The sequence below is a fragment of the Castor canadensis genome, chromosome 4 (assembly GCF_047511655.1).
Source record: "Castor canadensis chromosome 4, mCasCan1.hap1v2, whole genome shotgun sequence".
Taxonomy (NCBI): Eukaryota; Metazoa; Chordata; class Mammalia; order Rodentia; family Castoridae; genus Castor; species Castor canadensis.
Genome location: NC_133389.1, coordinates 91,599,495 through 91,626,151, shown reverse-complemented (window position 1 = coordinate 91,626,151; position 26,657 = coordinate 91,599,495). Strand labels below are relative to the sequence as shown.

The 26,657-nt window shown below is 35.9% G+C and overlaps 1 pseudogene; it reads left to right on the top strand.

The window, feature by feature from the left end:
• The first annotated feature begins 7,869 nt into the window (after positions 1–7,869).
• On the top strand, positions 7,870–8,230 carry LOC109701169 (E3 ubiquitin-protein ligase RBBP6 pseudogene; annotated as a pseudogene).
• The last annotated feature ends 18,427 nt before the right edge of the window (positions 8,231–26,657 follow it).

Here is a 26,657-nt window from a genome sequence, read left to right as displayed (position 1 = left end):
GCATGTTAATTTTAAATGGAAATGTTTTCTTCTCCAAATTTTCAAGTAAAAGGGATGTTTCAGCCTTTTGGCTCCCACCAAAATAAAAACCCTTTTATCTGGCCAGAAAGCCTATACTTCTGATTATCAAAGGTTGTGTGGGCATGTGCAAATCAAGTATAGGAAGACACAAAATAGACAAGACACATAATGATTCAGCTACAAAACTTAGAAGTCAATTAAATTTACCAACCTAATATAATAAATATCCAATTATATAGTAAGTTAAAGTGATTATGGAACTTATAAGACTTTGAGAAGTTTCTACAATAGGAAGATGACTTCTGGACATTGCAGAATGGGAAGAAATAATTTGATACTACAGTTTTAGGAGACTGTGAGGCACATCACTTTAAGGGAGAAATGGGAAGGTAGGAAAAGGAGTGCATTTCATTCAAACTGAGTCAATGAACTAGGACTTAAAAATAAAAAACTTGATGGTGCCTAAAGGTGGTAAGGACAAGGGCATTAGGACATCTCAAACACTGTTAAGTCCACTTTAGCAAACAATTTGTGACATTAAATGAAGTTCACTGAAGAACTATAGTCAGACAACTCAAAACCTGTAAAAGCAATTTGCAAGAACTCATCAACTCCATCAAAAGACTAAACCTGAGAATAATGGGCATTAAAGAAGGAGAAGAGGTGCAAACAAACGGAATTCGTAATATATTCAACAAAAATAATAACAGAAAATTTCCCAAATGTAGAGAAAACTATGCCCATTCAGGTACAGGAAGCCTCCAGGACACCAAACAGACTTGACCAAAATACAACTACCCCACGACATATTATCATTCAAACAACAAGCACAGAGAACAGAGAAAGAATATTGAAGGCTGTAAGAAAGAAAAAACAAATAACATACAAAGATAAACCTATCAAAATTACAGCAGATTTCTCAACAGGAAACTTAAAAGCAAGAAGAACAGGGAGTGAGGTCTTCTGGGCACTGAATGGAAATATCTTCAACCCTAGGATACTCCACCCAGCATAACTATCATTCAAAATAGATGGAGCAACGAAAGTGTTCCATGATAAGCAGAAACTAAAACAGTGTATGACCACCAAGCCACCACTACAAAAGATTCTTCAAGGAATTCTGCACACAGAAAGTGAAAGCAAACAAAATCATGAAAGGGCAGACAGTACCAAACCACAGAAGAAGAAAGGCAAGAAAGTAGAGAGTAACACTGACTCAGCTGCACACAATCAGAACCTTAAACAACAAGGACAACTAAATGACAGAAATCAGCACATACCTATCAATACCAACACTGAATGTTAACAGACTTAATTCCCCGATCAAAAGACACCATTTGACAAAGTGGATTAAAAAGGAAGATCCAACAATCTTCTGCCTACAGGAGACCCATCTCATTGACAGAAACAAGCACTGGCTGAGGGTGAAAGGCTGGAAGAAGATCTACCAAGCAAATGGCTCCCCAAAACAGGCAGGGGTAGCAATACTTATCTCGGACAAAGTAGACGTCAAAATCACATCGATCAAACGAGATAAAGAAAGACACTCTATACTAACAAAAGGGGAAATACACCAAAAGGAAATAAAAATTATCAACTTATATGCACCCAATGTCAATGCACCCAATTTCATCAAACATACCCTGAGGGACTTAAAAACACATATAAACTTCAATACAGTGATAGGGGGAGACTTTAATACCCCCCTATCACCAATAGATAGGTCATCCAAACAAAAAATCCATAAAGAAATTCTAGAACTAAATCACACCATAGATCAAATGGACCTAGCTGAGGTCTACAGAATATTTCATCCAAATTCTGCACAATATACATTCTTCTTAGCAGCCCATGGAACTTTCTCCAAAATTGATCATATCTTAGGGCACAAAGCAAGCCTCAGCAACTATAGGAAACCAGAAATAATCCCATGCATTCTATCTGATCACAATGCATTAAAACTAGATCTCAACAACATTAGAAAACATGCAAACAATTGGAAGTTGAACAACATATTGTTCAATGATTAGTGGGTCACTGATGAAATACAAGAGGAAATTAAAAGGTTCCTGAAACCATTTCCCCTAAAATCAGGAATGAGACAAGGGTGCTCACTATCCCCACTCCTATTCAACATAGTACTGGAATTCCTAGCCAGAACAATTAGGCAAGAAGAAGAAATAAAAGGAATACAAATAGGTAAAGAAACTGTCAAAATATCCCTATTTGCAGACAACATGATCTTATATCTTAAAGACCCAAAAAACTCTACCCGAAAACTCCTAGACACATAAACAGCTATAGCAAGGTGGCAGGATACAAAATCAACTTATAGAAATCATTAGCTTTTCTATACACAAACAACGAACAAACTGAGAAAGAATATATGGAAACAATTCCATTTACAATAGCCTCAAAAAACCTCAAATACCTAGGAGTAAGCTTAACAAAGGATGTGAATGACCTCTACAAGGAAAACAACAAACCCCTGAAGAAAGAGATCGAGAAGACTACAGAAGATAGATCTCCTGAGCTCATGAATTGGTAGAATCAACATAGTAAAAATGGCTATACTACCAAAACTAGTCTATATATTTAATGCAATTCCCATCAAAATCCCAATGACTTTCATCACAGAGATTGAAAAAACCTACCCTAAAGTTCATTTGGAAACACAAGAGACCGTGAACAGCCAAGGCAATACTCAGCAAAAAGAGCAATCCTGGAGGTATCACAGTACTTGACTTCAAACTATATTACAAAGCAAAAGCAATAAAAACAGCATGGTACTGACACAAAAACAGACAAGACCAGTGGAACAGAATAGAGCACCTGGATATGAATCCACACAGCTATGCCCACCTTATTTTTGACAAAGGCACCAAAAACATATGATGGAGAAAAGACAGCCTCTTCAACAAACGTTGCTGGAAAAGTGGTTATCTGTCTGCAAGAAACTGAAACTACATCCATGTTTATCAACCTGTACTAGTATCAACTCAAAATGGGTGAAGGACCTTAATATCAGACCCAAAACTCTGAAGATAGTACAGGAAGGAGTAGGAAACACTCTGGAAGTAATAGGTATAGGCAAGGACTTCTTCAATAGAACCCCAGCAGTACATCAACTAAGAGAAAGAATGGACAAATGGGACTTCATAAAACTAAAAAAGCTTCTGTACAACAAAAGAAATGGCCTCTAAACTGAAGAGACCACCCACAGAGTGGGAGAAAATATTTGCTAGTTATATATCAGGCAAAGGATCGACAATCAGAATATACAGGAAACTTAAGAAACTAAACTCTCCCAAAATCAATGAACCAATAAAGAAATGGGCAACTGAACTAAACAGAACTTTCTCAAAAGAAGAGATTCAAATGGACAAAAAAATTCAAATGGATGAAAAAATGCTCACCATCTCTGGCCATAAAAGAAATGCAAATCAAAACCACACTAAGATTTTACCTCACCCCTGTTAGAATAGCCATCATCAAAAACACCACCACCAACAGGTGCTAGCGAGGATGTGGGGAAAAAGGAACCCCTGTACACTGCTGGTGGGAATGCAAACTAGTGCAACCACTCTGGAAAAAAACTTGGAGGCTTCTTGAAAATCTAAACATAGATCTGCTATATGATGCAGCAATCCCACTCCTGGGGATAAACCCAAAGGAATGCAACACAGGCTACTCCAGAGGCACCTGCACACTCATGTTTATTGCAGCGCTATTCACAACAACCAAGTTATGGAAACAACCAAGATGCCCCACTACTGATGAATGGATCAAGAAAATGTGGTATTTATACACAATGGAATTTTACTCAGCCATGAAGAACGAAATCTTATCATTTGCAAGTGAATGGATGGTACCAGAGAACATCATTCTGAGCGAGGTTAGCCAGGCTCTGAAGACCAAAAATCGTATGTTCTCCCTCATATGCGGACTTTAGATCTAGGGCAAATATAGCAATGTGGTTGGACTTGGGTCACATGACAAGTGGAGGGCACATATGGGAGGTATGGGGATAGGGAGAAAATCCAAAACATGAAAGTGTTTCATGTCCCCACCCCAGAGGAACTAATACAGAAACCTTAAAGCGACAGGGTCAACATGAGAAGGGGATCAGGAACCAGCATAAAGATCAGTTAGAGATGAATCAACTTGAGTTGTAACACATTTGTTCATGGAAGCAATGCTAGGAATCTCTCTGTATAGCTACCCTTAACTCAACTAGCAAAAACACTTTGTCTTTCTTATTATGCTTATGTCCTCTCTTCAACAAAATTAGAGATAAGGGCAGAACAGGTTCTGCCTGGAAGCGAGGAGGGGGGCAGTGGGGAGAAATGACCCAAACAAAGTATGCACATATGAACAAATGAATTAAAAAAATAAGAATAGTACTGGAGCTAAATACAAAAAAAAAAAAATGGAGTTTAATATTTCCATTTCTGCATCTACCTCCTAAAGAGACTCACACATGCACACAAAGGGACATGTACAAAAGGATTCACTGCACTGTTTTATTTTATTTATTTTTTCCTTTTTCTTTTATTATTCATATGTTCATTCAAGGCTTGGTTCATTTCTCCCCCTGCCCCCACCCCCTCCCTTACCACCCTGTCCGCCCCCTCCCTCTGCCCCCCCCCAATACCCAGCAGAAACTATTTTGCCCTTATTTCTAATTTTGTTGTAGAGAGAGTATAAGCAATAATAGGAAGGAACAAGGGTTTTTGCTGGTTGAGATAAGGACAGCTATACAGGGCATTGACTCACATTGATTTCCTGTGCGTGGGTGTTACCTTCTAGGTTAATTCTTCTTGAACTAACCTTTTCTCTAGTACCTGTTCCCCTTTTCCTATTGGCCTCAGTTGCTTTTAAGGTATGTGCTTTAGTTTCTCTGCGTTGAGGGCAACAAATGCTAGCTAATTTTTTAGGTGTCTTACCTATCCTCACCCGTCCCTTGTGTGCTCTCGCTTTTATCATGTGCTCAAAGTCCAATCCCCTTGTTGTGTTTACCCTTGATCTAATGTCCACATATGAGGGAGAACATATGATTTTTGGTCTTTTGGGCCAGGCTAACCTCACTCAGAATGATGTTCTCCAATTCCATCCATTTATCAGTGAATGATAACATTTCGTTCTTCTTCATGGCTGCATAGAATTCCATTATGTATAGATACCACATTTTCTTAATCCATTCGTCAGTGGTGGGGCATCTTGGCTGGTTGCATAACTTGGCTATTGTGAATAGCACTGCACTGTTTTATTTAAAAGCGAAGAATGAGAGAGCCCAAATGTATTAACAGGAACATTGATTTAAAAGAAGTAAACATAACTGTGGTATATTGTATTATACAGTACCAAAATGAATGAACTAAAGGTACATGTATCAACATAAATCCCAAGAAGAATGCTAGAACATTTAGTTAAAAAAAGTGTGTGTGGGGGAGCTGGTGGCTCACACCTGTAAACCTAGCTACTCAGGAGGATAGCGGTTCAAAGCCAACTCCAGGAAAATAGTTCACACACAAAAGGGCTAGTGGAATAGTTCAAATGGTATAGTGCCGGCCTAGCAAGCCTGAAACCGAGTTCAATCCCCAGTACCATTTAAAAAAAAAAAAAGAAGAAAAAGTGAAAACACAGAATGATCTTTATCATATCATGAAACTTAACGTAAAAATTTAAAAACCATAGAGCAAAGATGGGTAGGGTTCATGGACTATAAGGGTATTTTATGTTAGTTAGTACCCCTTGGAGAGGAAAGGAAAACGATTCAGATGATAGAAAAGACACTTCAATTATGTGTCTACTAGTTCATTAAAAAAAAATATTCTGGAACGAACATACGAAATGGTTAGCATTTCTTGGGCTGGGGATGTGGCTTAGTGGTACAGCATTTGCCTAGCATATACGAGGTTTTAGGCTTAATCCCTAGTATCACCAAAACCAAACCAAAACAAAACAACCAAATGACTAATATTTCTTAGTTCTAGATTGTAAGTAATGAATGTTGTAATGCTCGTTTTTGTTTCTATTTTTATTAAAAATTGCTCTAAAAAGTCAGGTGTGGTGGTGGAAAGCTGTAATCCCAACATTTAGGAGGCAGAGGCATTAGGACTGTGATTTAGAGGCCAGTCTGGGCTACACAGTGAGAACTTCAAAGACAATGACAACAATAAAAAAACCCAACCAACGAACCAAACAAAACCAAAACAACCCCCCAAACCAGGTAATGTTGTATATGTGTATAACCTAGACACTAAGAGGTGGAGGACAGAGGATCGAGGTTGGAGGTGAGTCTGGGAAAAGCAGGAAACCCTATTTGAGAAACAAACGAAAAGCAAAAGGAGTGGGAACATGGGTCAAATGGCAGACTGCTTGTCTAGCAAGCACATGGTCCTGAGTTCAATCCCCAGTATTAAAAACAAATAAACAAAACCCCCCAAAACAAATCCCAAACCTTAAACCAAACCAAATCACAACAAAAAACCCCTGAGACTAGCCTCAAAAAAATAGATATACTTGAAGATCAAAGTTCTAATCCCGTATAAAACAGAGATCTTGAGATAGAGGCATATATTTTAAGAAAAGCCGTGAGGAATGATTTTAGCTACAATATGACATACTTCTATCTAGCAAGTAAAATTTGACAACAGAAAGTGACTCAAGGTTTAGACAAAGGATTAAAAGATGAAACTTTGCAGGGCATGGTGGTTCACTCTTGTAATTCTAGATACTGGAAGGGGAAGGGATGGTGATCCAGAGGATCTTGGTTCTAAGACAGCCTGAGCAAAAAACGTTTGTGAGATCCCCCATCTCAACCAATAAAAGCTAGGTGTAGTGACCCATGCCTCTCATACCAGCTAGACAGGAAGTGTAAATAGGAGGATTACAGTCCAGGCCTGCCTGGACATAAATGCAAGATACTACATAAAAAATACCTAAAGCAAAAAGGGCTTTGGGAGTGGCTCAAGTTGCAGAGTGCCTGCTTAGCAAGTCTGAAGCCCTGAGTTCAACCCCTCGTACTGTCAAAAATAAAAACGAAAAAAAAATCCATTATTCTTAGGAAACTGAAGGAATTTGTATCTAGTAAACCACTTTTCTTTACTGAGTAAGTTGGGATGGTTGTAGGGCTTACAGAGAATGGTGGGTAACAATAAATACTTGGAGTGAGTCTCTAAGGAAAGGTTAATCAAGGCCAACAACATCTAGGACTAGTTTGGCACAGCCTTTCTAAGGAGAAGTTTGTAGTCTCTGTAAGAGTGGGTTTCTCTAATTCTTAGACTGAGGTCATTAAAACAGAAGTAATCCAAATAAGACAGTTAAGGTGCTACTTGGCTATTGAACAGGCTAAATGCACTTTCAGAGCCATTTCTAGATCTGACTTTATATTAATGGTATAGTAGCTTAAGAAACCTAAGCAACTTGGATGCCACTGATTCATGCCTATAATCCTAGCTATTAGGGAGGCAGACTTCACAAGGATTGTGGTTTGAAGCCAACCCCAACAAATAGTTCCAGAGACCCTACCTCATAAATACCGAACACAAAACAGGGTTAGCTAGGGTGACACAATGTCTGTTGGTGGATCCTCAATTCTCCCTTTCCTGTCCTGTCTTCCCCATCCCCTCCCTCCATGAATTTCTTCTGAGTCTTGGGGGAGGGTTCTGCATTACTGTTCTTATGAATCCCTGCTTGTGGTTGTGGGATACTTATCTGAGGCCTTAGGATTCTTCAGTATCTCTGAGTATTTTGTGTGTGTACGTATTTCGCTCCAGAGTTGATAAATATACATATATTGATTGTCCACATCACCTCACTGAACCTCAGGAGTCCTTTGGCACAATGTCCTGTATGCACTATAAATTTTCCTTTAAACTCAACTATGATACTTTCACCTTTGATGGGCTCCACATCTCCCTCTGCAACTTAAAGAAGCAGATTATGGGAAGAAAGGCTGAAGCCTGTCACCTGCGACCTGCAGATCACCAACGAGCAGACAAAAGAATAATATATTGATGATAATGCCTTAATTCCTAAGAATTCATCTGTAATTGTTAGAAGAATTCCTATTGGAAGTGTTAAATCTACAAGCAAGGCATATGTTATAAGTTGAACTGAACCAGTGATGGAAACTACAAAAGAAGTATGTAAAAACACAATCTAATACTTTTTTCTACACATTGCTAATGTTGCAGTGAAGTAAACCATTTTAGAACTTAATATCCAACTGATCATAGTTCATAGTGTAAATAAAATATATTTTGATGACAGCTCAGTTGTACATAGATTTATGTAGCACAACCTGCAGTTATTCTGTAGAAATGGGTCATTTGTACTCCTTTACTGTTTCATATAAAATATGATAGCATTTTCCCTGTATGACTCTGTGTTGTACAGTTATGTATCATCCTTTTAAGGTCATTTAGGTTTTACACTAATTAATATAACATGTTCTACATCTGTCTGTATATTTAATGTTTTGTATGTATGTACAGGCTATCGTGTGCTTTTTGTTTCTTACAATAAAAATGTTTGGAGGTTAAAAAAAAAAAGACAGGGCTGGCAGAGTGGCTTAAGTGGTAGAACACCTATCTAGCAAGCGTGAGGCCCTGAGTTCAAATTCAGTACTGCCAAAAACAAAAACAAACTAACTTAACTAAAAATGCCAAATCAAGATGTAAAAAACATATATTCTAATGTAGCAGGGATCCTAGAAGAAGATAAAGTGTTTTAATTAGAGAATGAAAGCAAAGAAATAAGCAGCTTCAAGCAGCTTTCAGTGCCCAGGCTACCATGCTTACCACAGAAGCAGGAGAAGGGCTTATTCCACTTCTGAGGATGTGATACAGCTGCATAGAAGATTATAGAGAACACGGTACCTTAAGGACTATTGATATTGGGAACTCTAAGAGATAGATCCTTTGGGAGAGACATGATCAAGTTCACTGCAATCATTAGAAAAATGGTAATGGGCCAAAGGACAAAACTAGAAGATAAGGAAAGGGCTGCTCATGAGCTCATGGGAGAGACTTTTGAGAATCCTGGGGACAATTTGGTGAGGTTCTGAAGAGAGTCAGATATTGGAAGATGAAGGCAAAGGGCAATGCAATAAAGTCAGGTCCATTATTATAATTCTATACCTAAAAACTCTATCAATTACCTCTTAAAATACTGCTAGTGGTGGCAGGATGTATTTTTGCTTTATTTCTGAACCTACTATAGTTGAGCTTATTACTGAGAGTTCCCCAGGTATGTGCTAAATGCAAGATTGAAATAAATAAATCAGATTGTAATAAGATCTCTTGGCATATAATAAAAATCTCTTATAAAGATTATATGGAATAAAAAACAAAAGACTGTTCTATTGTTGGGAAATAAGCAACAACAAAGAATATTCAAAAGATTTAGGTTCCTAGAAACTGAGCTAGCCATAGAAAAGGAAGATATGGAAGGAGAGTTTGAGATAATAGGCATGTAAGATTGAATACAGATGTTGTGTTTTGATATGGTTTGAATTTATTATAATTCATTCTTTAAATAGTATATTATCAACTTAGAGATACTTTCTTTTTGGTAGTACTGGGATTTGAACTCAGGAGTTTCCCACTTTCTAGGCAGATGCTATATGCCTTGAGCCATACTTCCAGCCCTTTATTGTCTTAGTTATTTTTCAGGTAGGGTCTCAGATCTATATCCCCCTACCTAAGGCCTCCCTTATAGCTAGGACCACAGGTGCAAACCACCACATCTGGCTTATTGATTAAGATGGGATTTCACTAACTTTTTCCTTAGGCTGATCCTCTTAATCTCTGCCTCCTGAGAAGCTGTGATTACAGACGTTAGCCACCACACACATCCCAGTGATGCTTTGTTTGCTTTTTGCAGTACTGGAGTTTGAACTCAAGGTCTTGTGCTTACCAGGCAGGCACTCTACCACTTGAGCCAAGTCCCCAGCCCTTTTTGCTATAGTTATTTGTCAAACAGGAGCTTGTGCTTTTGCCCAGATTCATGTGAAACTCGATCATCCTATTTATACCTTCCACACAGCAGAGATGATAGTTATGTACCACCACACTCAGCTTTTTATTGAGATGGGGTCTTGCTAACTTTTAGCCCAGACTGACCTTGAACTGCATTCCTCCTGATCTCTGCCTCCTGAGTAGCTGGGATTACAAGCATGAGCCACCATACCTAGCTACAGATAATTTTACGCTATGAATCAGCTAGAGAGAACTTGTCAGGGAGAGAAGCATCTATTTCAGTCTTATTCTCAGAGTTATCTCATAACTATAAGAATCACAAAAGTACATTATTACTCTAAGGAAGAATATCAAAGATAATAATAATAGGTAAAGAATAAGATATATAATGAAGAATTTGGCTGGCTTTTGTCTTTTGTAGGTAGCCTCTAAATCCTTGGAATTTCTGGAGTGATGGATGTGTTTTTGTTATTTGTGGTGAGTGCTGAATGTTTACTCTAGTGAGATGACTTATGGTGGGCCTCCACAAAGTTTACTTAAGGAGATGACTCAGGATGGGCACTAGCAGGAAAACTAGTCATAGGATTAGAAAATTAGGGCTTTGAGTCATTTGATAATCTGTCTCACTTCTGGGGAGAGAAGTGTGATTGGAGACTGAGTCCAACTGAGGTGCTAACAATTCAATCAATCAAGTCTCTAGAAAGAAATTCAATAAAAACACTGAACAGTGGAGCTTGGGTGTTTCCCTGATAGGCAATACTCTACATATTGCCATATAATGATGTGTGGGGAAGATAAAGAATCCTGTCTCCCTAGTGAGAAGACAAGGGAAGCTTTACATTTGGGACCCTTTCAGATCCTGCCCTCTGTGTCCTTTTCCATGGTTCCAATATGTATCCTTTTTTCTACAATAAAACTATAATCCTAAATTTAATAGTTTTCTGAGTTCTGTGAATCATTCTAGCAAATTACCAAACATAAGAGTATTGGGGACACCCAAATTTGTACTAGCTGGTCAGAAATGAGGGTGTGTCAAGTGAAGACAGTCTTGTACAGGGGCTTGTCTGACCTCACCCAGGTTGGTAAATGTCAGAAGCCACTGCAGGCATCAATCACTGGCACTGTTCTGTTTCACTCATTACATTCTTTACTAATGTAGTCTGTGCTAGATTCACAGTATAATGTTCATAGTTCGTAAATAAAGATGAACATCATCCTGAGCATAATATTGTTTTCTTTATTCACCCATTTCTGATTCCACTTCTTGAGTATGCATTACCTTTATACAGACTTGAAAGTGCAAACTCTAGGTCTTAATGATATCTAGCTATCGCTCTTTCAAAATTCTATCTTACTTAAGATAGATATTATTTTTTCTGTACTACTAATACAATTAAGTGAATTTATCTCTATGTGCTTTTTACCCACAATTAGCACTTTATTCTTATCATAGTGTCACAATGAAAATCCTTTGAGGCTTTCAAAGGTACAAAGCTATATTATCAAAGAGTCTTAGCAAAACTCATGCTAGGCTCCTGACATATTTATCGACTCCATCCAACAGTTTTTGAATGACAATATATTTTATCAACATGTGGAACTTCATATTTTCTAGTATTAGAATCAGTAGATCTAATATAACCCATTTACTTCTAATGTCAAAATTGGTTTCCTTTATAGGATTTTAATTTACGGTACAATTGGCAGACACAGAATTTTATACCTACGAATGTACCACATTTCACTTGAATTGCCAGCTATATTCTTTCTAACAAAAGATCACAGCCCTCTCTCAAGAAAGCACCTAGGGATTATGTCAGAGGAAAAAAGCTCAAAGGGTTTTACTTCTTTGTTCAGTCAAAAAGCAGTTCGTGGTCAGTAAAAATACAGCTTGAGGTACAACAGGTGTTATCTGTCTTTCAGTGCCATCACCTACCCTCAGATGATATAAAAGGATGTGAACAACAAAGCACACACAATTTTACAGCTCAAGATGCTGCTGCTGGACATGGGCATACACCACTGAGAAGCTAATGGTCTGAAGAATGTCATGTTATACCCTGCAAGAGATATAACATCTCTTTAAAGTACTCACAATTTTGTCCAAGTTAATTGGCTTAACTTCCTATGGCTTTGCAGCCTGAAAGAATGAATTCAAAGGATTTAACACGTTTCTGGTTTCAATTTTTAATGGTTTTTCGTCCTTGGTTCCTAGTAATGTCTATCACATCAAACTGTCTTAGTATGTTATTAATACTTAGTGTATTTATTTTATGGTCTTTTATATCTGACTTATATAGCAGCATTCAGTTTTTGTTGCTGTTCATTGTCTACCTGTTTAAGCAGCATTTTGAAAGTACAGGGATAATAAAATGGTCTGTTATCCCTCTTTGGTAATCCCATGTGGAAGTCTGACATCTGATATGCTCAGAAATCACTACCTGCATATTTTCAAAGACTTGAAAAACTGCATGTGATGTTTGTTGAAGTGTCTGCTACTATAGGAGCTAGCCACAAACGTTTCTAAGCATTTTAAAATAAATAATGAGAAAAGTTAAAATTAGCATAGAGTAATAATTTATAAATGTGATAAAGCAGTAAGTTTTACCCCATGAAAGAGGTTTTCTTGAATATTTCACTAAACCCTTCCTCATACATCTAAGCTCACAGTTTTACAGGTGCCTTTAGGGGTTTCTTGGATCTACAGAAGTCCTATATGAAACTTACTTAACAAACCTTGTTTTAAATTTCTAATATGTTATAAATGTGTTCATAGATGTGTTAGATATATGTAACATATAAATACATATGGAGATATAAACAACATGCATATTTATATGATCAACAGCTTTATATGATAAATATTACATAACATGGTATATTTATATACTACATAATGTATGTCATTTTATTATATAACATGTATGTATAAAATAAGGGTTGTTGGCACAAGCCTGTAATTCCAGAACTCAGGAGACCAAGGGAAGGAGGATTAAGTTGGGTTTAGAGGAACTTGCTTAGAAAATGTAACCCTTTCCCAAAATACTTGGGATCAGAATGATTTTAGAGTTTAAAAAAATTTTATGGTATTTGCACATATGCATGTTATGTATATGAAATGAGGTGTCTTAGGGATAGCATCAAGTCTAAACATGAAATTCACTTAAGTTTTATATATACACCTTATACACATAGCCTGAAGGTGTGTTTTTAATACAATGTTTTTAGTGTGCCTTCATCTAAACTGCAGCCTATCACATGAGACAAAGCAAGGAGTTTTCTTTTTGTGGCATCTTTTTGGTGTTCATATAGTTTCAGATTTTGGAGCATTTTAGGCTTGGGATTGGGGAATACTCAGGCTGTATTAAGTGTATGAAGGTATCACTTCTCAATCAGAATGAGTATTGGTCCGCAATAGAGGTAGGATGAAAAGATTTACAGCGGCAATGGCTTTTTGGTCCTATTTCACCTTCACCTTATGCCTTCCACAATTGCGAATCTGATCATATAGCCAAGAAGATAACAAAACAGTAGCGGCATCAAAAGAAGAGGGAGATCTATATGTGAAAACAGCATTTAATTCAGCTCTGAAAAGGTTTTCATCATATATATCTTTGCTTCTTGAATACCTTTTTACATCTATAATGTATTTATAAATTTTATTTTCCCTGATAGCACTATGCTAGTTATTACAAAGGCACAGTGCTGTTAATGTGTACTATATCTTCACCAAAATGTTGCATAATTTGCTTTAAGAAATAGAACTATGATAACAGTTGCAAAGTTTATGATTTTGTAAATGGGTAAATGCTAAGTGAAATTTTGTTTTCACACTATTTTAAATACTCAGATACTAAATTTTGAGGAAAAGACTTTTAAAATGTTAAAACTCTTTATATGAAACACCATGGATATGGGTGTAGTGGAGTACATCTCTAATTCAGCTACTGAGACTAAGGCAAGAGGATCTCAAGTTCAAGGCCAGCCTGGGTTACAAAGTGAGTTTGAGATCAGACTGTGCAATTCATCAAGACCCTGTATGAAATAAAAAATTTAAAAGGGCTGGGTATACCTCAGTGGTAGAGTACTTGTCTAGCATACATGAGGCCCAGTGACTCACCAAAAAGAAAAACAAAACAAAACACCAAAAACCACCACAGGAGCTCTCTGTATTATTTTTGCAATATTCTCTAAATCTAAAATTATTTCAAGATAAGAAGCTAAAAGCAAAAGAAAACTGTAGTAATATCTACTAACACATTCGGAAAACAGAGAAAGGAATAAAAAAAGGCCATGTAGGTATAACAATTAATTCCTATTCTAGAGTACAATCATGAAATGGGATATTATCTAAAGTATCCCGGAAAGAAAATGATTTTAAATTGCTTTGTAAATCCTGAATAATTAATAGAAAACTCATTTAAGAGAAAAATACCTCCTTGTAATGCTTACCATGTATATCTTGGGAAGACCAACAAAACATTTAAAGTAATTTCAATACATAATAATTTCAATCCAATTGTAATGCCTGGTGCCTAAGTTTCTAAAAAATAAAAAAAAAAAAAAACTGAGCAAAGGGTAAAATCCATTTATTTAAAACACCATACTTAATTCTTTATCTAATAGCTTCTTTTAGAAAGTACAGGTTTAATGTAAATTAAAATGTGACCAAAAAAATTAGTCAATTGCAGGTCTAGGTTCCAATGAAAGCTGACAACCTGTACACAAAGGAAAATTTTGAGTGTGTAAGTGTGTGAGTGAAGCCTGGATAGGAAAGAGAGAAACATCTGGAAGGATAGAGCAGCAGAGGAAGCAGAGGGCCAAGAGACAGAGGGATTGAGACCTTAAGAGACTGACTAACAGACTAGCAACCAGGGAGAGAGAGAGGCCTGGAGTCACAGAGAGAGAGAGGTAGAGAGAAATGCACACAGTAGAAATGCACAGATGAGAAATGGAAAAGGAAGGGGCTACAGATAAAAAGAAAGAGGAGGAAGGAGCATGTAGAGTAACAACAAAGGAAGAGAAATAAGATGGACAGAGACTAAAAGAAAGGGAGAGATACAGAGGGAAGGGAAGGAGGGAGAGAGGGAGAAATAGAGAGAGACAGAGCGAGAGAGGGAGGGAGGGAGGGAGGGAGGAAGGCAGGGAGGGACAGAAAGAGACAGAGAGAGAGAGAGAGAGAGACCCTGAAACACCAAGTAAATGGACAGAAAAGGGAGAAAGACTGAGACAAAGTAGGAAAGCTAAATGAAGAGATGAAAACTAAAGCAAGAAACAAAGAAATCCACAAATAGAAACAGAAAAGAAATGAAATGGAAAGAAAGATATAAAAAAGAGAAAGGGAGACTGTGACAAAGCCTAGGTGAAAAGCAGATGTAGGTAAGAATTGAAAAAATAAACTGATTAATTTTTTTCTTTTGAACTTCTCAATATGAAACATAAAATCTGAAGTTTAAAAAAGAAATTCCGGCATTAGGCTGAAACAATGCATCTGATAAAAGATCCTAATTTTAATAATAGCTATTAACATTTTCATGACCTCAATTACTTACACAGTTGGGAATCAGAAAGACAAAAGAAAGAATAGCAATGATACTCAGAGTTCATAAAAGGCCAATTAGTGGTTTTCCTCCTAGCTCCTTTAAAAATAAAAATGAGTTATTTCTTTAGAACAAAACAATTGTTTTATATGGGGGAAGATGTTCAAAAACAGCAATTCCAAATTATGTTAAAATTTCAGTTAACTTCAGGTAAAAAAGCAAGCAAAACTAAAAAACCTTATAAACAATTCAGATACACACTAATAGACATTCTCTCGTTATTCAGTATCACTCACATGGTAAGATTCCAGTTTTGAGGCATCATAAAAAAACAAGGCAATTATTTAAGTTTTCAGACTGTATAATTAGAAATAAGATACCCCTCAAAAATTACATAGTTTGAGTAGTGTTTATTCTCTTTCGCAATGTGGTATTTAGTTATGCTAATCACAGCAATAAAAGATCTAAGGATTACTGTTATACATATTTTAAAAATTATTCCACCTCTTCCCCCAAAAAGGTATAAAAATTAGTATGTTTTGAAAGTTAAGGTTCTTAGTTTATTAATTTCCAAAAGGAGGTTCCCACACTGTATTTATTCCCAAAAATGAAATTTTAAAAACTGAACAAGCCGTACAGTATGTCTATTTTAAGATGAACCTGAAAGAAGTAATTTTTCCACCTGACAATTTATTCTGCTATGCACAAATATAAATCAGTACACAGGTAAACCATCCCTTGAGCAAGATATATGAAGCATTAAAAATGTGAGAGGTAGGGAGGAAGAAATGGTGCTAACGCTGAGAAAAGTAAATGACTCTTACTCTTTATTCTTATCAACTTAAACACATGTATCTTTGCAAAAATAAAAACTATTTTTAAATGCTCCTTAGATATGTAAGGATTTTTGTCACATGTATAATAAAAATTATGTTACCAAGTGAACATGAATAATTCTTCATGTGATTACCTTTTGAATATATTTAGCAAATTAAGAATCACATACCTTCATTGTATTGGCATTTGCCTCATCATACAGAGTTAATGAAGATGTACTTTCCATAATATCTGAAAAATGATGCTCTGCATTGCTCCTCTACAAAGATCCACACACACACAAATTCAGCTGATTTAGTCAGGCATTGGGAGTGCCTGCTAGAGCTGTCTAAAGCACTTGCCGAGGACTCAGAGACAATAGAAAGTCAACAGCTGTATTTTGTGATGTCAGTAATGCTCTAGCCAGTCACCACCCAGAATATCTGAAATGCATCAGAAGCTATATTGAGCTCTTCATTAGCAATTCAGAAGCAATGATGCAAAAGCCCATGAAACTGTGAATGTGCAAAGACTCAGAATTTTTGAGGTTTTGTGCTATTAAAACAGTGTTGCACAATGATGGCTGATATAAAAAAGTTGAGATAATTGTATTTTCCGTTAATTCTCTTAAGAACAAAATACAAGGAATGCAGGTATTGTTGATGTATGAATTTTAAATAACTCTTTGACACTTTCAATATCACTAACAAAAAGTCTTGAAAAAAAAGTCTTTCTATAACAGTTGACATCCGAGGACAGCTTTGCATTTTCAATCTGACTTTGTAGCAAAGCAAAGAAAATGCATTAAGAACAGTTCCTTGTTTCTTAAACTTGTTTTTGCTAAAATTAAAATAGCTTGCTTATTCTAGCAAGAGCATTACTTCTTTACACCAACAGATGGAGATAGTGATAGAGATATGATCAGCGGACAATTCTGCTGCCTGTCAGATGCTTGTTGGTTGTATCAGCTCAAGGAAAAGAATCAGCCAAAACAAAAGTTTAAAACACAAGTGTTCACTAACTATTAATAACAAAATAAAATGAAGAAAAGAGAAATCCATTTGTGTAAAACACTGAATAATCAGATAAGTGTTTATTGGATTCTCAGGTACCTGTTTCCCATTTGTTAAACAAGCACATAGAAATGCTATAGAATCCCACCAGACAATGCTCAGACATTACTTGCAGTATTTGAAGAAAAATGTGTATATCACTTTTCTCTGCCATTAATGCTAAATCTTCTAGGGATTATATGATTATATAATCCTCCAACCTAACAGATCAATAGTGCTCTTTATACCAGTTTGGCAAACACCAAAATAATAGGTACAAACTTTATAGTATAACCTGAAAAAATAGTTACTATTTTTTTTCCCCCAAAAAATAGGCTCTGTTTCAGCCTAATAGATTTAAATTTAAAAAATGTATAAATCCATAAATCTTTTACTATACAAACAACACAGAAAGTAAAAACAGCTAATATCAGTGAAGTTTTTTGTGATTTTCTCCTCCTCATCTCCACCCACTCCCACAGTATTGGGGTTTGAACTCAGGGCATCATGCTTGCGAGACAGGAGCTCTACCACTTGAACTACTCTATTAGCTCTTTTTTTGTGTTGGGGTTTTTTTTTTTTTTTTTTTTTTTTTTGATAGGGTCTCACTTTTGTTGCCCGGGCTGTCCTCAAACCTTGATATTCCTGATTTCTGCCTCCTGAGTAGCTAGGATTAATTACAGATGTGAGTCACTAGCACCTGACTTCCTATTTTTTTCAAATCAGCAAATTGTGTCTGGGAAATTCCACATTAATTTGCCTAGAATTTCCTCAAATTCTGATTTCCTCAGTGTACAATCCTTTATTTCCCATGTATGTCCTGACCTTTTTGGTACCCAGATTTGTTTGGTAGCACTGGGGTTTGAATTCAAGGGCTTGCTATGCAGGCGTTCTACCACTTGAGCCACAGCCTCAGCCCAGTACCCAGAAACTTAACAGATAAAAATCAGGTGCTATCCTAAGTACCCAAAACCAAATACCCAAGCCTGACTTTTCCATAAATAGCTGCCGCTGCTACCAAAGGGCACAAATGATGTTTCTCAGATAAAATCTTTGCTACTAATCTAATGAAAGACATAATTTCAAGGTGTCTTTACTTAGAAAATTTAATAGAAACTCATGTTCTGAAACAGATGGACAAGCTAAAATGCAGAATAAGCAAGTCACTTATGTTGTGACAAAAATTAAAAGGAATATTTCTACATTTCAAATGATTCTATTTCTCTTTAGGCTTTGGAAATTGTTAGTGTTATAAATTCAAGTAATTCTGAATTAGTGACAAATTGTAATTAAACTATAGTTTTAATATCAAGTAGGGCTTCCTCTAATTTTCAAGGGAATAACCTCAATTATACAGAATGCTTGCTTGATATACAGGGGTACTTGGGTTCAATCCCTAATACTGGAGGTGGGGAAGAGTAAATTTTAGTAATAAGCCCTTAATTCAGGAATTATCTACAACTTGCTAATAAGACACAGGACCTTATCTTCAATGCTCCTTTTGGATAGATAACACACCATAACTACCTAAATTGGCTTTGTCTCTATCCTACCAATGTTTAATACAAATAGTCAAACAGATTTAGAAAAGTTTCTGATGATGTTGTGGAACTGTGCCTAAAATATTCTATCAAGGCCAGGTAGTGTAGAAAACTTTCAAAGAATACATCTTCAATAAAAGAAATGAGTTAATTAGATTTAACTTTCTGTCTGCATATTAAGCAATTTAAGCAACTTCCTTTGCATAAACAGAAGCACACTGACTATTAACACTCTACAACACAGTACTTGTAAGGCAGAGATAATTCCCAACTGAATTATAGGAACTGGGGCAAGTATGGAACTAATGACAGAAATATAATTGTCTAATTACTAATGTGCTGAGAAACTTTGTTAATTTTTATGTCCTTTAGCTCTTAGAGAACTTTTTAAATGCTTGATATTTAGAGGTGAAAACATTTGAACCTAATTCTCTCACACATTTCCTTAAGATAGTCCAGAAGAGCAAATAATTATTATAACCAAAGATCACCTATGGAAAAATTATTTTAAAACAAATGTAGCCCACTTGTTAGTATTTTGTAACCACTAATATAATATTGATACTAGCAAATACCATAAACAGATGACAAAATCTATTGGAGAATCTTAAGACTGTTGTTGAATAAAACATTCATTGGTTACTGATAATTTTAATTTCAAAGGCATGTTTACAACCAGCATACTCTACATTAACCAAATAGCCAGTTTTAACATCACCGATAATCAAAGAGGTTAACATTTCAAGTTTCCCGATGTAACAGAGGAAAAATTACCTACACTGTATTTCTCTAAATATATTTAATCTGAATCTAATCGTGAGGAAACAATGAGTCTAAACTGAAGACCATGGTATAAGACAGCTAAGCCTAAATTCTTCAAAATATCAATTTTATGAAAGAAAAATATTGCAGAAATTACAGAAGACTAAAGAGGTATGTCAACAAATCCAAAATGTTATATTTATTTGTATTCCAAATTTTCAAAAAATTATGGAAGATCTTATGGAACAACTGAGGTGGTATGAATATGGTCAGTATATTATATGATTATATTCATCGATGTTAAATTTCTCAGAAGTGATAAAAATACTAGAGGGAAAGTGTGTGGGATTCCCAAAAATTGTCAATAAACAATGTTAAGTACAAAGTTTCAAGTCTTATAAGATACTTCTACTTATAATATACCATATATGCATTTTGTAAGATAATTTCTTTGACTTAGGAAATAACATGCTAAAAGAAATTTTCACTTGGAAAGTACCCCAGAAGCACTCTTTCTAGTTGACACCTTATTTTATAGTTCAGGAAACTAAAGCTCAGAAGTGAGGCGACATGATCACTGAGTGTCTTACAGCAAAATGGTTGGTATAATAACTATTAACAACATTCTCAGTCACACTACTTGGAAATGGCCCAAACATAAACCTGGCCTAACCTGCTGCCTTGTTTGCTTTTAGTGGATTTCATTAGTGGCAAAGACAGAAACACGATGGGATTATGTTCTGCATGGGGCAGATTCCTTTTGCCTTGTGAATGAACCATGAAGTTCATTCCTAGACTCTTTTCCCCGAACTCCCCAAGACCTGTTAATGAGTCTTCAGCTATCTTATGATACATTTACATGTCATGCAGTATTTTTTTTCCCTTTATGGTGCCAGGGACTGAACCCAGGGTCTTTCTATTACTGAGCTACACTCCCAGGCATGTATCATATGTTGCACCACAGAACTTTTCACTTATAAGTGAAAGAATCTTGTGACTTTAGTGTTTCTTGCCTGTTTAATACATATGTGCCATTACATTAAAAAAAATGTATTAGGTGCTTGATTACTGATTACCCAATATTAATATTAATAAACTTTGCTATTTATATCATAAAAATGTGCAGTATGCTAGGTATAAGAATATTAATGTAATTAATACTTATGTCAACAATGCCAAAAGAGACATTACCTGCATTTTAAAGTTAAAAAGACAGATATAAGTAGATAAAAGTAATTTGTCCTGGGTAGTCACTTAAAAATGTATATTTGCCTATTGTGCACATGACTCTGAGTTTGACCCTTAACACTGTAAAAAAAATTAAGGCTCAAGTGGTAAAGTGTCTGATTAGCAAGCATAATCCCTAAGTTTAAACTCCAAATGCCACCAAAAATAAAATAAAACAAAGTAAATAAAAAAATGACAATTTAAGCTGGGTGCCAGTGGCTCACACCTATAATCCTACCTACTCAGGAGGGCAGAGATTAGGAAGATCACAGTTTGAAGCCAGCCTGGACAAATAGTTCTCAAGAACCTATCTCCAAAAAAACCCATCATAAAATAGGGCTGGTGGAGTGGCTCAAGGTACAGGCCCTAAGTTCAAGCCCCAGTACCGCAAAAAAAAAAAAAAAAGAAACGTAATAAATTAAGAGCTGGAAGGTATTTTTTTTTAAAAAAACCAAAGCACTCATCCATTATCTTAGGTAATACTTTCAATTTTGAGGAAAAATTCAATTTACTGTGATAATTCAACTAAGTTTTAGTCAAAAAAATTCTCTGCGAATTCGAGATAATGAGGCAAACAAACTGAGAATGTAAACTGGAAGATTCTTATAATAATCAGGATATAAAAAGGCAGGGATTGGGATTAGAGTGCAGGGCAAGAAAAATGAAGCCAGTGGAGAGATACTTCAAAACAAAACCTAGTCAGTTAATGATGACTGAAGAAATGAAAGAGAATGCTAAATTAGTAATAATTCAAACGCCCCGAGACATGAGTATAATTACAATAATGCTGATGCCACTAGAATAGGAAATAAAGTATGGGAAATTGGTACAGTAGCAAAAAAATCATTAATTTTTATCTATCTCTGCCCTGCACCCACAAAAGGCAAATAAACATACATCATATAAGCCGATAAACAACCCTAGATCATTCTCTTTATCTTAACATGTTATAAAAGGAAGGTTCTACAGTGATGAAGAAGGACTGAGATATTTTGCAGTTATGTGAACTCAATCAACATTCTATAACCAAAAGGTTCCAACCAAAGTTCCAACTTCAAGGCTCAGATAATTATAGAAATAAGTTATTAAGATAGTTAAGGTTAAGGTGAAATGTACCACAGGAAGGAAACAGAATTAAGTCATGAGAATAAGGCAAGATTCATAAGAGTTCTCTTGCTGTGGATACATAAGCAATTAGGATAAAAATTGCCCTCAAGGACCTTACAACTGATTTTCTAAGTATTTCTGGACTCCAGGCCTGCTGCCAAAACTGTAGTAAAGGCAATCATTATTTCTTGCCAAGAAGTTTCTCAGTGGTTTCTGTCCTTTAAAATGATCTTGCTCCCTTTTAGTTTGTTCTTTATATCTCAGATAGTCTAAGGTAACATATAAACATTATAGGAGTATGATGAAAAAGTGAACTAAGGGATGCTATAGAGGTATCTAAGGAGCCAGCGAGTATCAGCTGTGGAGGATCATAGAGTGTTTTTGTTAGAAGTATTATTTGAAGGAATCAGCCAGAACACAAAAGGATTTGGAAGGAGAAAGAACAAATGAGCAAGACCCCCCAAAACAATAGTACAAATGAAATTAAGAGTAGTTGAGCAAGGTTAAGAGCAGCTTCAAGTTCAAGGGAGGGTAAGTTTTATAATGAGGCTAAAAATGTAGGTAGGAATATAACAGGCAAGGCCTTGCAAGTGAAGTTCAAGAGCTAGAACTTTCCCTGAGATAAATTAAGGAGATAACTAAGATAATTAGGAGAAAGACAGGAACAGATTTTTTACTTAAAGGATGACTGCTGCCACCAAGTCACCCTTTAAGTAAATGAGTCCTTTCAGGGAGAGTATATAAAGAGAATAAACAAAAGTTGATAGCTGACTCCTGGGGAATAAGATTAAATTCTATTTAGAACAAGTTCTAATAACACTGCAACAAAATTATTAATAATAAATATCTCTTGGTAAGTTATCTTTTTCCAATCTTTAGAGTGCTGATGGCAAAGGTTACTGAGTTATCAAAATATATCTGGTTTTTGAGTTCATGTTTTTTTCTTCTGTGGTGATCTCCTTGGAATCATATACCTGCAGATACTATATTTCAGCCAATTTGTTTTATAATGTTGGGTGGATATTTGTTCTCAATCTTACAATTTCAGGTCTCTTTCTCTTGTTGTATTCGGAATACTTTATTTGTATTTCCCCTTAACTACTTGTTAAGAGTGCCTCTTACTTATGTACCTTCTTTTCTCCCCTAAGTAACTGTGCATTTTGAGGCTGTGTGTGATGGCTCATACCTGTAATCCCAGCTACTCAGGAGAGACAGCAAGGATCCTTGTTGGAGGCCAGACCAAGCAAAAAGTTAGTGAGACCCTCAAAAACAAAGCTGGGTGTTGTAATGCACATCTGTAACCCCAAGCTACTTGGGAGAGGGTGATAGGAGAATTCAGGTCTAAGGTTGCCCTGTGGAAAGAGTATAGATCCTATCTTAAAAACAAAAGAAAAGAAAAAAGGACTGGGACGTGGCAAGTTGTGGAGTGTTTGCCTAGCAAGTATGAGGTCCCAAGTTAAATCCCTTGTACTGGGGAGAAAAAAAAAAAAAACTATGCATTTTGAGGACTCCATTTCAAACAGTAGGCATTTTCAAGTGTCTTCCTTATATAGCCCCGACCTCAATTTATTTGGATACCCTTTTTAAAAATAGAATTATCATGGGCTGGTGGAGTGGGTCTAGTGGTAGAGTGCCTGCCTAGCAAGCATGAGGCCTGAGTTCAAACCCCAGTACGACCAAAAAAAAAGAGACGAATTATCAGACCTAGGGTGGACTTACTATTTTTGGCAAGGTGTTTAATAAGTTAAGCTTCCTTTGTGTTTTGTTCCCACTTCTCTCTGCTTATGCTTGCCACAAGACCTTGAGATAGGACACAAAAGCCAAATGAGTGTGAAAGATCATATACTAGGATTTGGTGAGTTTTCTCTTTCATTTACACTTACTTTGAAGTTTTAAATTCTCTCCAAATTGTATCTTCAAATCTATACAGATGCATTTTTTCCTTACTGTTCTATGCTTTTTGTCAGAAAATTAGGAGGTACTACCTTGGTGGCCATTTGGATCTTTACTTCTGTGGAAGTCCTCTTTGATAATATTGTGTGTGAGGGGAATAGCATGTTGACATATAATTCATAACCCAAATAGCCACCCATTTAAAGTATCCAATTCAGTGTTTTTTAGTATTATTTATATGGTTGTATATATATCACAACCAATCTTGTAACATTTTCCTCACCCCTGTGCTCTAATCATTCATACTCTCCAGAGCACAAGACTCCACTAATCTACTGCCTCTTGTAGATTTGCCTCTTCTATACCTCTCATAACTAGTGTCATATAATATATGGCCATTTGTGACTCACTTCTTTGACTTAGCACAATGATCTCAAGGTTCATCTTAGCTGTAGCACGCATTATTAGTGTAACATTCTTTTTTATAGCCCAACTTTGTTTATCCATGTGTTAGTTGACGGACATTTGGTTTGGTTATATCTTTTGGCTATTATGAATATGGTGGATGTGTTTTCATTTCTCTTGGCTACATACCTAGAAGGTAAATTGTTGGGTTAAATGACAACTCTGTTTTCCCAAGTGGTCCTGTAATACTATGCGCCCACCAGCAGTGTAGGAGAGTTCCAATTTTTCTACATCCTTGTCAACTGCAACCATCCTAATGGGTATGAAATAGTATAACATCATTGTTTTCCCTGATGCTAATATGTTGAATATCTTTTCATGTGCTTATTGGCCATATGTATGTCATCTTTGGAGAAATGTCTACTCAGACCATTTATTCATTTTTAAATTGTTACATGGTTTTATTTATTGAGTCATAAGAGTTCCCCATGTGGCAATTGCTCAAAAAACATAGTTACCATGATTCAGCAATTCCATTCCTAGTTATATACAACAGAACTGAAGCCATGTGTTGACACAAAAACTTGAACTCAAATCTTCATAGCAGCACTAATTCAAAACAGCCAAAAAGTAGAAACAACCAAAGTCCACTGGTGAACAGATAAATAAAATATCATCTATCCATATGGGAATGAGTGTTGATTCATGCTGTAACATGGATGAAACTTGAAAACACTTTACTAATTAAAACAAGACATAAAAGAGCACAAAAAGTTCTTCGTGGATTCTGTATAAGTCCTTTTTCAGATAAATGATTTTCAACTATTTTCTCCCATTCTATGAACATATTTCACTTGATGGTGTCCTTTGAAACACAAATTACCTAAATAAGTCTTCCTACCATTAAGCCATAAATGAAACATATAGTGAAAATAGTTCTAAAAATGAGACCACAAACCCAAATCAAAGACAAAAGTCATACTGAAAATGTAGATTTGATGGCATACAAGAGTAACAAGGCCTTTGGTAATACTGGCAAGATATTTTATTATACATTCCCAAACAATATTTGAGAATACTTAATTCATTTCTTTTGACACTCATTTTTATACCTTTGGAGTAGTTTTTAATACTAGGTGCTCAGATAGCTGTAAAAGAAACTGATTCTTGTACTATGTGTGGGATATAATATAATCAATTATTTTTTCTAAAAAAGTTTTCTGTCCATTTGCGTATATAAACTAGTTTCCCCAGTGCTGGTCATTTTCTTCTTAGCTCCTTACTTAAGTTACATAAAATTATTTCTGAGAGGTTTAAGTTTGCCAATTTTGATGTCGTAATATAATCATTAACCTCAATCAAATAAAAGATGATTATTTTGCAAGTACATGAGTTACAAAGTAAAAAGCAGTACTTGCTTGTGCATCCTTAAATTGTAGACATCACCACACTTTAAATAACACTGGTTTTCTAATTCTGGAATAACAACAAAAGGACAAGTAGCTAACACTGTGTGACAAGTACGTTCTAAGCATTCTCTGTGAGGCAAATAGTATAGATGTCCGTATTTCTGAGGTGAGAAAACTGAGACAAAGACTAAGTAACTTGTATGAGGTCACACAACAATTAAGTGGCAGAGTGGGGATCAAAAGTGAACAGTCTGGCTCTTGAGTCCTTGTGCTTAACCACTTTGATGTGTGTGTGTGTGTTTACACCACGTGTTTCTCTGTAATCACAAGTTTAAGAAGTCTATATTCATGATGGGTTTCACTGACAATCATTACCGTCTAATCTGATTTGTTCTTTCCTATAGAACAGACTACAGCAAGTCTGGACCATGTATAACAGAATACTAAACCAGGAGAAATTAAATAAGCCATGGTAAAATCTGCAGTACTTGGCAAGTGATTGGGTTGGCAAAGACAGAAAAGAAAATATCACATTCAAGTTTCTGGCTGAGTAGCTGGGTAGACAGAGGGAGGCTTAGATCAAGATGCCCTGAGGTATGTGTGGCAGAGCAGGAAGTCTTCCCTCTGCATTTTCCTAGCACTTTAATTTTTAGGGCAGAGAAATCTCGGGGCTGAATGATTACAACCTTTTATTCATTTGAGCCAGTTTCCAGTAGGGGATTATTCCTTTACCAACCAAGAGATGACTTCTCATTCTTTCTAAGAGGTCAATAGTATTTCCTTTGAATAGGGTTTCTTTTAATGAAGAACTACACTTGAAAAAAAAAAAAGGATTGCTTAAAGTTGGATTGATAGTACATTCCACTTCAAAGGGGAAAAGTGAAAAAGATGGAAAAAC